The sequence below is a fragment of the Labrus bergylta genome, chromosome 21 (genome assembly GCF_963930695.1).
Source record: "Labrus bergylta chromosome 21, fLabBer1.1, whole genome shotgun sequence".
Taxonomy (NCBI): Eukaryota; Metazoa; Chordata; class Actinopteri; order Labriformes; family Labridae; genus Labrus; species Labrus bergylta.
In genome coordinates, this window is record NC_089215.1 from 3,337,208 (window position 1) to 3,353,022 (window position 15,815).

Genomic DNA, 15,815 nt, shown 5'->3' on the forward strand with positions numbered 1-15,815 from the left:
TGCTTTATCATTTTGATATTCAAATATATTCAAATTTTTTATTGCAAAAACATACTGCATGTCATTTCCTTTATCATGAGTCTTTGGCACAGAATAACGTTCACTTGGATTTCGGCATTGCCCCTTTTTAATATGTCCCAAAGAGCGACGCAGCGCGACGTGGCTAGCCGTTTTTTTCAAACCCTTAACTGCTCCACCTGTGCAGATAAACACTCCGTCATGTCATCACCGCCTGACATTTAAATGACGGCACAGATGAGCTGATATTACTCTGTGTGTGTGGAGTTACAGTTTGAATGTTTGCTATCTCTGAGTCTCAGTTCAACACCTCACACTTTGTTATGATCTTTATTAAAGCAGCAAATCGTGACTTGTTCTGTCTTTCATAGTTAATGTGACATTTGAAGGGGTGTTTATTATGGTATCTTCAGCAGCACACACACTGGAGAAAACTGTCCTGCAGAATATCAGTGTGTTGTGATAACATCACGTGCAAGATATTAGATCGTGTTATGACAAGTGTGATTACCAGCCCATTATTCCTTTGTGTTTCTAGTCTTGCGGGTGGAGACACAGTAATATAACCTCTGCTTTTTACGTCCCCATATAAGAATGTACAATGATCATATTACAGGACATATTCTGCCACCAAGGGTCTGCTAGATAACCCCCCAAAAAATTACAAATGTGTTATTTTTCAATGAAGAATGTACAAGAAAAATCTATTTGATGTAGTTCAGCTTCTCAACAGAGCACACAGCAAACTGGAGCTTTGCAGGCTGAGTCTGTGCATCGCCTTCCTCTACTTATTCACAGGATGTAGCCAGGCTCCTAGATAGTGTGTACCCAATGCTGTATGTTGTTGCAACATACTGCACATCCCCAAATTCAGAAAAGTTTGGACATTGTGTCAAATGTCATTAAAAACAGAATGTGAAGAGTTGCAAAACGTTGATTGATTAAAGCGCTAAGACAACATGTCAAATGTTGAAATGAAGAAATTTCATTGTTTTTGGAAAATGGTATTCCCATTTAGAATTTTATGTCAGCAACACCTTTTCAAAAACATCAGTACAGGTTCAACAGAAGAATGGAAAAGTTGTGAAATACTTAAAAAACAAACACATGCCCTGTTCTCCGGGCAAGAGGAATCATCCGGCTTGTTATCAGCGCTCAATCTGTGATGGTATGGGGGGGATGCATTAGTGCACATGGTATGGGGAACCTGCACATTTGTGAAGCCTCCTTTATTGCTGAATCATATCGACAGGTTTTGAAGCAACATCTGCTAACAATAGATAACTTATTTTAGCAAGACAATGCCAAATCCGCATTCTGCAGGTATTTCAACAGCATGGCTCCAAAGTAAAAGAGTCCGGATGATAAACCGGCCCTCCCTGCAGTCCTGACTTGTCACCCATTAAGAGAAAAATAAGACAAAGGTGACCCTGCAACGGGCTGCACTGCTGAAATCCTACACCAAGCAAGAATGGGAAAGCATTTGACTTTTGAAAGTGCAGAAACTGGTCTCCACATTTCCCAAGACGCTTAGACTGTGATGTTTAAAAAACAAGTGTTGCAACATGACTCAGTGTCAGAGTTATGTTACAGATCTCAACATCAAATCCTCTGAGTTTGCATGTACGCCTCTCTGCTGTTCACATGTGCAGCGTAAAAGGAGAATGGTTTCATATGAAACTAAAGACGAGATCAGGCAGGAAAAGTTTGTCGCAGATGAGCCAGGGAACGGAATCACAGATAACATATCTGTCGCCACATGTGACATTGTACGGTGAGTCACATGGTGTCTCAGTGTTTTGTGTGGCAGGCTGCATAAAATGATCTAAACCACTAACCTCTAAATGTGTCTTAGTGTGTCATAAAACTCCCCAAATCTGAATGTGGAGCTTAAATCCTCAACAGTGGCAGTGTTTGTGTTGTGCAAATACGTACTAAGATTGCATACAGCTTCTTTATGGAAATGCATGTGATTGCACGAGGATCATAACTCATCTATTTTGAATCGGTGTGTGCTGCGGGCCAAGTTACTTCTCAAAGGTTAATTAGACTCGTGAAATGACAGCCGTTAAAAAGTTTGAATGTGAAACTCGTCGTGTGGTGAAATGTGCAGCATCAGACGGCTCTTCATGTCCCGCGGCCTCTCATCACGTATGTTCTGAATGCACTGACTAAAGAAGTTGGTGCGGCTGCGGCCCCTGCAGTGTGCTGGGTTATGTTAATGACATGGCTGCACAAAGGATCTGTCTGCTTTAATTATGGCAGAGTGTCGGCCTCATGGCTCATGGCTCCCCTTTTCTCCTTTCTTTGATATCCCTTCCTCTTCTTCCTTGCAGTTCCTTCCTTATTTGAACGCTCTTCACCCCCTCTCATTTGGGGCCTCTTTGATTTCCCCTCCCCCGCACGACGAGGAGAGGTGGACTAATCCTCTGAATCAAATGTGTCACCTGCTCTAAACAGGAATGAATAGGTCGTAGATTACCGCCGGACACTAATCGCATCTAGGCTCCACGATGATAGCTTCTGTTTCTGGGCCCCGGGCGTTGGGTCTGAGGCCCCGGTGATTTAATGCCTCGGTAAGGCCCAGCTGTTGTCATGCACCTGTTGAGCTTCCTGCTTCCTTTTTCCTTCCTGGATTCAGTGGAGGAAAGCTCTGCGTGGGATCAGAAACATTTTTTCATATATTTGACTGATCATTGACACCGATCATTGACACCTCTCAAACGGCTCAAATTTCTTGCCTGGGTGGTGGAAATCCTTTCAGGACTCAGTAGTTCCTGTAACTTGATGAGCTCATTACTGAGATATCAGCCAACGCTCTGAACATACTGTAAGGGTAGAAGAGGTTTTTTCTGAAACCCGTATTGGTGCCTTCGATGCAGCCTGAAACACTAGTTGTTGTGAAAATGTTGATCCTTGTTGATTACATTTCTATGCTCCTCACCTGTGAAACTTAAACTAGAATACCTGAGATCTGCTCAAACTGACAGTTAATCAGGGCTAAATACTCTTTTATTGTATCATGAGTGGACCAGGGGGCCCCCCTTCTTTTGGTCTTTTTATTTAAATGGATGCATGTTCTGGGTGGACTGTGGAGCTGAGTTTCCCTCTGGGATGAATAAAGTCTTCTTTTGTTTACAGCAGATTTACAGTAAATTAGATTTATTCTTTCAATATCATCTGCTTCGCTAAACTCTCTTTTACATTTTTGAATGTCTCCTTCAGATTTTTATGCTCCTCTTTTTGCCTCTTTATTTTTTTCTGCAAGTCGTTTAATTTCCACCAGCCGTTTTCTGCTGCTGGATCACAAAAAGAGTACGCTTAAAAATCTCTTAATAGTAAACACACAGAGAGTTAGAGTTAGTGAAGAGTTAGAGGACAGCTGTAATTGAACAAACAACTGGTCTGAGTTATAATGATGGGGGGATGAAGAAATACTCTGTTCCCTACTTTATTCCGTGCTGCTAATGTTAACAGCATGTCTGAAAAGGCAAATTAGAATCCCTCCGGGCAGTGTGTGACATGTAGAAGCAGAGTTTGTAGAACCTATAGGCGCGGCGCGGTATTTGCATAGCAAATTTCATACACAACCACATTTCAAAATGTTGCAGGTAACACGTGAAGCTCTCTCAGGAACAGGTTCCTCATCATCTGTGTACTTTAGAGTGTTGAAACATGAAAGGTTGTTAATATATCATCAGATAAATCAACATGCAAAGTCTACTCCTTCTAATCGGTAGGATCTAAGTATTGTATGTCTGTCATAGATCAAACTGTCACGTCCTATGAGTCCTGCTTGTGTTGGATGAGACTTGCATGAAGTTATAGTTGACATGTCGTGAGACACTTCTGGTCCCTGGTGCAGCCCAGATAAGCAATTCGTTACCATGGTGATGACTTGACATACACTTTAAACCTGTCCAAATATCTTTTGCTTCAAGAAAACAGAAACATGTGAGAACTTTGGAAACATCTTTAACAGCACATCTTCAGACGCACATACATCAGGGCTGTGATTAAAAAAATAAAATAAAAAATACGGTACTATATCTTCATGTGCTTCTTTCAAATACATGTATCGATGCAGATGTTACAGAATCGTTATGGCTGCAAAAGCTGTGATGACAGTTTTGAAAACTGTTGACCTATGGTGCAGTTCATATTAACGCCATAGCCATAGCTCTGGGATCAAAATATTTGAATGTATTTCTAGGATCTCTGAGGACCTGAATTGCTCCAGTTGATGCGCGAAGAACACACAATGAAACATGAGCACTTATTATAAGTTTCTGATACTTCAATACTTCTTCAATCTTCATTATTTTGAAGGAAGAAATATGCAACTTTTTGATCTAGTAGATGTCGCCCTTGAGCACCAGCATGGAACCAAAACAAACTTGAGCTACATTGTTGTGCTAGCAGGCTAATGGTAGCTCCCTTTAGTTTGCTCGTTTGTTTACTTGTATCATATCGAAGTTTAAAAATCTGGTATTGTGATTTTGGGCCACAAGTTTTGCAACTTGAGGATTTGAATCCTGAGTTGACCATATTTTTTTAAAGAGGGTCATTATGCATCGCTGTCATGATTAACAGGTTCACTGAGCTGACAAAACATTGTGATATTTTTGATCATTTTTCTCATAGACTTCTGACCAATCTGTCTTTGCATCCAGTGGAGTCGCCCTCTACTGGCCATTAAAAGAATGCACATTTTAATGAATTTCCGCTTTGGCTTCAGAATCGAAATGTTATGGCTCCATTCCCTTTTCTAAAAAACATTTCATGGGTGCAACATTCAGGGTAAAGTATGTTTTTATCACCAGCCTCAATCTCACATACATCCTGTTTACAGATAAGGATTTCTATAGCTTCAGATTCCTTCCTCTTCCCTTACCCCTCAGTGTCCTTTTTACTCCTTTGTCACCACATATTTTCTATACTTTATGCACTCACATAGCCGAGGGCACGGAGCAAAGCTATTTACGGCTTGACCAACACTAAATTTTCATTTTGACAAGCCCCATCACATTGTCTTCTGCCTGTTTTCCATGGCCTTCTCACCCCCCACCAGCACCCCCCGCCGTCTCCTTGAACCATCCAGCTGTGTGGCCTTTCATCAACGAGGCCTTGTGTCCCTAACTCTTTTCAGTCTCAGCAGCCTCTCTATCTTCGTCATCTCTCTCCTTATGGCCGTCCTCCTCCTCCTCGTCCTCATTCCTCTTCAGTCATCTTCTTCCTGAGCGCTGTGCGGTTTACGACTGGCTCTATAGTGGGTCCAGTCATTCACCAGGACCAAACGACCGCCCTTGGTAGTGACACACTGAACATGCGGGTTGCCCACTCCCACCCTTCCTTCCTCTCTTCCCTTCCTTGGCCTGAAGTATATGCGTGCAAGTTTTGAAACACAGATCCATGTTTTGTGTGAATAAATTCCTTAATCCAGTATCACACCCGGTGCCCATGACTATAGAATGATCTCCTGATGTTTGAACCTTACATCCCAAGCTTTGCATGCAGAGCAAAAGCATGCATTCAAACCCAGAACATTCTGTTTTTGAACTTTGTTAAAGCAGTATGAAGGAACAATTTACTTCCCCCTTATTTACATCACTTCCATATGGGAAAACATGATTCCCCCCCTCCCCCCCAAAAAAAAGTGCTTACATGTGTGTTTTTTTGTCATGCAATTCCCGTCATGTTGTGGTTCTTCAATGATGATGCCTTTACTGACTGGCATTGAAGACCACAAATTTGGGGTATACAGTACAAGTTTGTTACTGAAGGCAGCAGTTTACTTTCATGTCGAAGAGTTTATACCTGAAGATTGCCCCACTTATAGCATCTCTACACTGGCTGCCTGTTGATTTTAGGATTCATTTAAAGATTGTTTTATTTACATTTAGGGCACAAAATGGGCTGACCCTCTCCCTATATGTCTGAGCTTTTATCCCCCCTTAGAGCCAGAGTCTGGGATCCTCTGGTAGAGCTCTGATGGTTGTGCCAAGGTTCGGGCTGAGAACTAAAGTGGTCCGGGTTTTTGCTGCCAGAGCCCCCAAAATCTGGAGCAGAATTTTTGTCTGATGACTTTTAATGCTTGTCTGCTTTGATTGCTTGTTTGTTTATAGTATCTGCTGTTAAGCACTTAGTTAGCTGTATTAAAAAGTGCTTAACAAATAAAGTATTATTATTTTGATAGAGTATTATTAGTGTGTCTTGCTTTGGTGGAGTGCTCCAATCTGACTGACTTCTGGAAAACTGAGAGGTTCTTGGATCCTTTGAAATATGATTTTGCATGTTTTAATACGCTTAATCAACTTTACTTTCTAATTAGTTGAATAGAGATATGAGTCATACTAAAAAAAAGTCGTTACTTAACCTGTTTTTTTCCTTGTTTTATGAGGATATTCGATTGGTTTGGGTGATAAATGTCAGTCGGCGTAATGATTTCATAGCAGCACAAAGGTGCTCCCAAGAGGCACACAAAACATCTGCAGCAAATGCAGATGTTTTTCCCACACTATATACCAAACTCAGATAGGTTGACAGGTTAAAAAGAGGGATACAAATCCTAGAAATAAGTGTCAGAAAAAGGCACCAGCTAATATTGAAAGGTATTCTATATAACTTCAATCATTTGAAGTACACCGGGGTTCGTTAGTGACAATTCTTAAAAAAATGGGAACATTTTAAAAAACATTTTTAAACCAGTAGATGAAGTAATTTGTCTCTCATTTTGAAGGTTGGCGGTTTGATCCCCAGTTACTGCAGCTACAAGTTGAAGTGTCCTTGGGCAAGACACTAAACGCCAAATTGCTCTCAATGGCCACAGATGTGTGTGTGCGTAAAAGTGGTTAGTAAGACCCTGATTGGCCGATTGGCACTTTTCATAGCAGCCTATGCCATCAATGTATGAAAAAGTGCTTAGAGTGGTTGGAAGACTAGAAAAGTGTTTTTTAAGTGCCGTCCATTTACCAATTTTGGAACTCTGGCACACTCTGGCAGATGTGTGTTTTCTAAATACATAAAACCCTCACACTTCTAGCTTGATTTAGCTGAGATTATACTTGAAATGCATATTTTGGCAAATATTGTAAAGGGATTAAACATAACAGTAAGGCAGTTTCTGCATTTGTATTTCAAAGCTAATAGTATAAATTCCAAAACATTTTTTACACAAAATGGCAAAAAGAAGACACAGATTGGACACCACTCTTCTCAAGCCAACAGAAATCACTGTAATACAGTAGACTCTCTCACACACTGTTCTCTTGCCAGACGAGTTTGTGTTCCCTCAGGCATGCTGGCACTGGCGCTCATAAATTGCTGCAATTGTTTCAAAGTATTTTCTCATCGTGTCATTGGTTCTCGAGGGTTTGTTGGTGTTCTTTCTTCTTCCAAAAGAAGATCAAAAGGGGCTTTTGCTGTTATATCTAATTTAGTACTTATTTGGACTCAGGGAGGTGGTCCTGGGTTAAGTGCAGGAGGTGTCCGTGTGCAGGTGGCTACAAGCTGGATTAAAACATTAAGTTCCACTAAGGAGCACTGTTCTCCTGAGCACTCTGCAAAGCCATTGGCAGAGGATCAAACCACGACAGATTGGTAATGAACTCTTACCCACAAACAAGCAGCATGAATATCCATGATGCAATGTGCTGAAGCAAGACGAGTGGAGTTTTGGCTGGCATCTTTACTGAGATAACATGAGTTCTCTTCATTCAAACTACATAACCAGTCGATCAAAACCAACTATCACATAAATCTTCTCTGCAAGTATTTCCAGAGGCAACAAAAACGTCTAAGACCAATCCTACAGTTAATTGTGATGTATCTTGCTGAAATTGAAGGTGTAATTTGGGCCTTTGTATGATACCATGACACTTTGAACCCCCAGAGCTAAAGCCCCTTTATGACCTACCATGTTTAGTATTGCACGGTTTGGTCGGCATCGTCAGAACACACATATCCCTGAAGGCAGAAAAAGGCAGCAAGGAAAGGATCTAATTTTCATCCACCATCACTCATTGCTCTGACAGCCAAGTGAATTCCCCACACCCCCTCCCAGTTTGTAGTTCAAAGCTTTACGTTTTCCACCAGAGAGGGGGTGTATCGGTGAACTTGGGGCCCACTGCCAGAATTTACCCTCAAGATGTTTTCAGTTGAATGCCCTCTGAAGTGGGAAGACTTTTCTTTCTCTGTTTCAGACTTCCTTGAAGCCTCTGTGGGTATTTTATCTGGTGAGATGGTATTATTGGTGCTTTAGATTTGCCAGTTTTAGACACTGAAAGAGAGCAAAAAGACCACAAAACATCCCTTTCTTGCAGCATAGTCTGAGAAGTTTGAGAATGTTGACTGCCATGCTTTTTCTTTAGTGTCAAAAAACTTTTTAACCAACTAATAAATGACTTCATAGCTGGATAGAAAAATGCTCTTTTCTGGGCTCTTACGATACTCACTTGACTTCTCATAACTCTCTTCAACAAGAGCTTGCGGTCAGATTGTTAGACCATCATAAAATGTTGAAAGGCAAGATTTACAGTCTTCTTTGAAAATGTAAAGATGTGGTAGTGATATTGGGACTTGGGGAGCAGGCTTGGTTAGATAGACATCAGACAATCAGTCATGGTGAGCACGAAACTCAGCCTTTAATCAGGCTTTTTTCAAAGCCTCGCTCCTAGTCTTTCCTGGAACACCTCCAGCCTCATTATGGGTTACAGTATAAGATAATTAGATAATCCTGTTTAGTGGTGTCTGTGGGATGGATGAAAACTTGAAATGAACGGAGCCCCTATAGTTATGGTTCCCCCCTTGATCAAAAATGAATGTATCAAAAAAACAATCCAATTGAGTCATCTGTAAATCAAACCATCCATCCATTCTTCATCCATTCAAAAATGTGCCCATCATCAGATTCCTCCCATTGATCCATCTATAAATCCATCAGTCCATCCATATTTTTATCCTTGTTTGTGGGAATACTTGGATTCCATCCGTCCATAGACATCATCATCCATCCATAAATCCATTTGCCTTTATGCCTAAACTTGTCCAGAAAAACCATCTATCCAGCCATCTTTCAATACATTTCCCTCCATATTCATCCATCCATTCATCAATCCTTCCATCATTCATAAATTACTTCACTATCTCATGGATTCCTTCAATCGATCAATCCATAAAAATATCCATCCATATGTATACATATATACATAATGGATATCCTTTTTGTTTGTTATGTGGATGGGCTAGATCAATGTCTTTGTGGTTACGACCAGCAGTACATTTCATCGAGTAAAGCGTGGTGTTTTTTCTGTCCTAATCGATCTTAAGCATGGTACCTTGGCTTTCAGATTTGTCACCTACAGCACCTCCAAATCAGTCTTGTACTTTGCTTTTTAAAATTGATAAACTTTTTTTTTTGAAGAAGAAGACTGTTCAATCCCACAAGCTTGTGTTGTTTACTGATAGCTCATGTGGTCTCTTTCTGGACAGGCAATAGGAAGTCACTCATTTACAATGTGCCTTGCCTTGACTCTATTGCTGAGGCATTTGAAGTTGCTGCCTACCAAATCTTCCTTACATGCCAATTATCAGGTTGTATCTTTTTTGAGGTAACACACTGACACAGGTTTACTTCGCCGATATTGTTATAGGATTTAGAGTTGCTTGAATCATAAAACTTCCTGTTCAATTTAAAGATAAAAACATGTTAGAAGGCCACATCCACCATACAACTTGTTTATCAAATACTGTGGAACATGTGACATTGTACCGATATAGGCTTTGATACACTATATAAGATATCTATCCGGTCGGTGCAAATATAGCACCTGTATGTGATCTCATGCCAAACTGACGCTTCTTAAATCTAACTTGACATGGGACACTGCTATGTATATAACATTCACACGAGAGAGAACTCTGTACTCTGCAAGGCTAAGCTGTCATTGGTTCAGGAGATATCTCCAGATCTTCCAATAAAAAATAATGTGTGAGAAGCATTATTCAAATCGCCCTACCTAAATGGGACCTCTTGCAATGCAGTGATTGACTTCCATAATGTGTGCAGAGTGACATAAATAGATTGTTAAAAGGACAGACAGGCTGGAACATCCTCGCTTTAGGATGAGCCGGCTTTAAAAACACTTGATCCTAAAACTCCCATGATGCAACTCAGAAGCGTCTTTTGTTAGAGCTCTTTGCTTTTTAAATGCCCTAATGATTAAGACTTCCTGCCCTGGTGATCCATGCACATTTCCAGCTACATATTTGAAGTCTAACTCCAACTCTGATGACATCACAGTGACTTCATCAGGGTCCTTTATTTTCCCCCTCTCCATAGCTACAGAATATAAATGTTTTCACAGCTTGAATTTAAACTCTCTTCCATGAATAAGCTGATCTTTCTGTGTGAAAACTGTGGCCTTTGAAATTTAAAAATGTGAGACAATACTACTTGAAATGAACAAGACATTAAGCCTATCAGCAGCTGGTGACCGGTGGAATAGTTGCCACATTTTTGTCCGTCAGCTTTTCGCCCAACAGTTGGATGTTAATACCATCTTGATGATTCATAATGGTTTTTTGACAACCCAGTGCCGGTTAACCACCTGTCAGATTCCTGCTGTGAAAACCAACACTGTGGGGACTGAGAGTTTCATTCCCTCACGAACACTCTCCTTCCCCCTCTCATTTCCAAACACTCAAATTATAGTATTGGTTAGTCTTGTCTCCAGCAGGAGGGCATCATATGACCACTCCTCCATTCAGGCTCCTTATTGTCTGCCCAGTTTCCACTCGCAGCGAGCTACCTCTCTCCTTGTGCCTCATCTTTTTTACCCATGCAGGTCTGCAAGAGAAGAGCCCTCCAGCTAATTAGAGACTTGCCAGTGGAATTTCACTTTAACAAAGGAAGCTATTCATGTCGGCGGGATGGTAAAAAGGCCGCACTGGCAGCAGCGATAGCATTGCTCCGAGGAGTTAAGCAAAATGAAGAGACTTCACTTTAAAGCTCGTCCTCTTCTAAAGATACTCGAGCTCTCGACGCAAAGCTGCTCAAGTCTTCAGGCCCCTCCACAACCCGGCTCTCTGTTCCTTCTTTTGCCATCTATCATGTTCTGTTGCTCTGCGGAGTGGAAGGGTTAGATCGGGCTTGGCCCCCTGTCACAGACCGTCAGCACAGGGGCTAAATAGTTGACCTCCTATCTTTACATGTTGTCTTCAGTGAGTTGATGTGCTGTCTCTGTGACATTTCTGACCCATATTCCTTTGATGCACTTTTCATTTCAAACTGTTATGTACTGCACTGACAATCACTTCCACAAAGCCTGTCCACAGTCTGTCTCATAGAAGCTCCATAAGAAGTGGACGTAGCCATGTATTGGTTTGTGGACTACTGTTAGGGTACTACATAGGGTTGTCTTATTACCAGAATATTAAACTTTTGATACTGTACCACCATTGTATAGATACTATGACTAAATTAAGAAGCCCCAGTCAACGTCCTGCACATATGTGCCAAAAAGTAACTGAATGACTGGCTGCAACAACACCTTCCTGTTGGATTTTGTAGAGTTGTGGGAGTTTATCTGCAACTGTAACAATCAGAAAACAAGTTTTACTTCTCTGATTTCACACTTTGTTCTGTATAATGGCTCTTTCCTTCCTTATTTGGCTCACTGACACAGTGGTTATATCCATTTAAACATGTGTCATCTGTTGGGCTACATTAATCCATTCTTTAAAGTTGTGTGGTTGGATTCCCCCTGATATCTCTCGTTTGTAGTTGACAGGTCCCTCTTGTAGCAAAATGTCAATCGCAGGTAACCACGCCAAAGAAGGGAGCATAAATAACGACATGAGTATCATATTTCATTAGGGAAGGCTTGATTCTAGAACTATAGACATTAAACTCATTGGGAAAATCTTTACTGAGGTAATGAGTCAATGAGAAGTAGGCCTTATCTTCTCATATGTTCTCATACATTTATGCAACCAGTGTAGAAACTCCCTGCTGGCCATTAGGAGAAATGCAGGGTTAAGGCACTTTGGCTTTACCAGGAAATCAAGAGGCTGCATCCATTTCCCTTACAGGTCACAGGTCATCATTGACTGACCCTCAGCTTATCGTTTGGTAAAATAAGTCATGTTTGGAGGTTTCTCCACTTCCTTCATCAGATTATCCATACCGCCTGCTCCTCCATCACCCCCCCCCCCACCCACCCCCACCCACTCCACAGTTTTTCTGCAGGAAAATTGATTCTTTATGTTCTGATGGAGGGGGAATTCCCTCCATGTGGTATGTGAAATGCAACCCACCCGTGACGTTTTTCATCCCGTTTTCCACACATACCACCAAGTGCATTCTAAAAGTGAGCTGTGTGGGTAATTATATGTCACAGTGGTTGAAAGTTTAAATCATTGCAGGGATGTATGCAGGGATATGGCACATTAATCTGGATTTCTTTATAAATGAGAAGTTAACAGGGAAAGTTTATTCTTCTTGAGCATGGAAGCAGCGGTTGTCAAAAGTAGAAAGTTCAGATAACAAAATGACCTTTTAGTAAAGGTTTTAGGTTTTAGTTGAAGAGCTAACTTTGGATAATATAAGCTGAGAGGAAATGTTTTTTTAGACAAATCATGAGAACAGAAAACCTGGGAAGTTGGAGTTTATTTTCCTGTGGTTTTCCCCGAGCACAGTGGGTATTCTTTTAGCTGAAGGGCTTGACTTATGTCAAGATCCCCCCTTTTTCCCCCTAATTTGAGATTGTTTTGATAATTATGTGACATAAAAACGAACACAATGAGGTCCATTTGCGTGCTTTTTAACTAGCTTTCGATCTTGACCTGATGGTGTCAGACCATTGAAATGCTCAGAAAATGTTATACACTGATAAATCTCAGAAGATAAGAATCAAGATTTTAACAAATCAAATTTGTTTCCCACCTCTATTGTACCCACAATTAAACTGAAAAATGCTACATAGATAATCTGTATTAACCATGCATGGGGTTGCAACACGAGACACAGACACTTCCTCATTTCACAAGACAAACACATCCTCATATAGAAAGTCTGACACACTGACACACACACACACACACACACACTCCTATATGTGCATGATTGCATTGCTTTTAGCACTTTCAGTCCAATGGGAGCGTAAAGACATTCACAGCTTCCTCTTTCCCTTCCTGAGTCAAAGTATTTTTGAGTTTAGACCATTTGCTTCTCTTCTGTCTCTTTTCTTTCACAGATTTGTTGGACAGTTTCTTGATATTTTCCTTATCCTGATGTCTTTTCCTCTAATCATCTGTTTCTCATTAAGTCTCCCTGCCCTCTTTATGTGGCAAGTCGCTGTCTGGTCTGGTTATAATGGCTCATGGGGAATATTCATTGAGACACGACCCGTAATGAATAGCAGCGGGGATAAATTGCCTATAAAAGCTCACATTAAGTTTGTCATTACAGTGTCATCTTATTATATGAAGTTGTAATTATTGAAATAAACATTGTCAAATTATAGACTAGGAATATAGAGTGAGTATAAGCCTGATAAGCTTTTCATTTTGTGATGAATAAAAAGTCAAAGACAGGATCTTAAGTTGAAAGGTGTATAGATGCAGAACAATTCTAGGAACTGGAATTCTAGGAGCTGAAATATTTCGTAGTTCCTGCGGTGCGGAGAGAATAAAAAAGGAGGAGGGTTCTTAAGGTTCCTAGAACTATGAAAAAGTTCCTGTGGTTAGAAAACGCCTCTCTAAGAAAGAGACAAGTTTACTGTTTTTCTCCTGCTTTCTGTCCTTATGCTAAGCTAGGCTAACTGTTTCATACTTTACTCAACACAATATTGAAATCATTTCCGCACTTTATTCTTTTGAGGAAGGAGAACAAGAAGACTTTCCTACTTCTGTAATCATTGTTTAACTAAATTGAGTTAGCTTAGCACAACAGTGCAGCCCCTGTGTCTATATAAGTTGATGTGTTATCAAACATCAAAGTCATTAAGTCTGTAGCATGCATAACAACCTTTGCATGATGTCTGTCAAGGTCTCCAGTTCTGATGTTGAAGCTCGCACAGCTAGCTGTAGGAGGATGTTTCTGCACGCGTTATAGCATGACTGTGACCCAGGCCCGTAGAGAAATGTTTGCCTTTCATGTCCGTCTGTGAGGTAAACAGGCTTCTGAGGCTTCTGAGGCCAGAGTTAGGTTTTACCAGAGGAGAAAGTTTCGAAAAGGGAATGAGGGGGAAGAAGAAGGTGGAGATGAAGGAAGAGGAGGAGGAAAAAGGAAGGGAAATTGGAACACAAAGAGGAAGCCAAAAAACAGGGTCCTCAAATGAAGAAGAAATAGGGGCAAGGAAAGATGAAGGGAAAGAAGACATTACAGAGGAGAGCGAGTCAGAGAAACAGCTTGAGAAGTGAGCACGAGGAATGAGGACACAGGGAAAAAAGGGGGATTTCAGGGATGGGGGGGGGGGGGGGGTGGGGGGTGGGGGGTTCTTGCTGGCCTTTGTACTGTTCGGCCTTGTTTGTTTTCTATATGCTATATCCCCTCCCTTTCTCCTCCCTCTCCCCCCGCCGCCTCCTTTCTCAGCTGCTCATCCACCCTAACAATCCGCTTTTTATTTCTTCCAGGGCGGAGACGAGGCGGACCACACAACGCAGGAGGCCTTGGGAAATCATTAACGGCACACAGACACATGCAACATGACTGGTAGGTTATGTTCAGCCCATTCAGAACATGTATGTTTATTACACATGTGTGTATGTGTGCATGTACACATAACTGACCCAGCAAGCGGCCGGAGTCAACAATGTTTATCTACTGATTAATCATCTTTACTTCTTCCACTATGGTCATTTTCTAATCGAGCAAAGTCATTCACAGTTTTGTAGCTTAAACCAGGATCCTCAGTTGTACCTCACTGATGAGTTTCTACAGGTATTATGAGGACGTAATATCTGCCGGATACGTGGGCAGCATCATCCCTTCCCTGCCCATAATCCTTTTTTGAAAAATGTAAGGTTTCCTCTCCTTAAACCCCTTTAAAACAGGGTCAGCCAGAGTCCAGCTGTTGCAACTTAAATGAGGGAAGCTCCGGTTCATAGAACTCGCTCATCTAGGTCACCTTGAGTTGTCACAGCACCCGCTCACAGGGAGACTTAAGCTTTTTGGAGCAGTGATAAATGCTGTCATGATTATCTGACACTGTGTATTACCTGTCAGGCTTCATACAGGTTCATATTAATAGCTTCATTTAACAGCTTTATTTGCGATATGACAGGGGAGAGATAACAAGAAATCAGAGGAGAATGATGTTCCCCGGACTCAGACGTGAGCGCCTCAGGGCGGCCATGACCGATATTTCTTTAATAACAAAGTGTTTAGTGACAGTGAAGCATGTGACGATGTGAAAGGGGTTTCACTTGTTGTGTTGAACCTACGGAGTATAATCATGTAAAGCTGCAGGTTCTTTCAGAGCGTTTTGTCCAGGTTCAGCTCGTTGTTTAGCCGTCCATCGATTGGTAAATCAAACTGTTCACATCATATTGATTCTGACCAGACTATGCTCTAAACCTCATTGTCAGAGTGTCCTGACAAACAAAGGCACAGGAGTACAACAAACAGTATAAAAAAATGACAAAACCTAAAGGTAGGAACATCCTCAGTCACAGAGCAGGAAGTCATGTTAAAGCAACATCAAGCCTGAGAGTAACAGTGCAGACAACACGCTGACAGTTCATGGGTGAGGAAGTGTAGTTTTATCATTATTTGATTGTACTACAAAGATGCATGC

General features: G+C 41.2%; 1 protein-coding gene across 1 annotated transcript in view; it reads left to right on the forward strand.

The window, feature by feature from the left end:
• The window catches only part of thrab (thyroid hormone receptor alpha b), a 174,410-nt gene that overhangs the window by 49,300 nt on the left and 109,295 nt on the right, over positions 1-15,815 (forward strand). Inside the window, exon 3 of the mRNA XM_065949342.1 lies at positions 14,653-14,731. The gene's annotated coding sequence lies outside the window, so the exon portion shown is untranslated. The remainder of the gene's footprint in view (positions 1-14,652; positions 14,732-15,815) is intronic.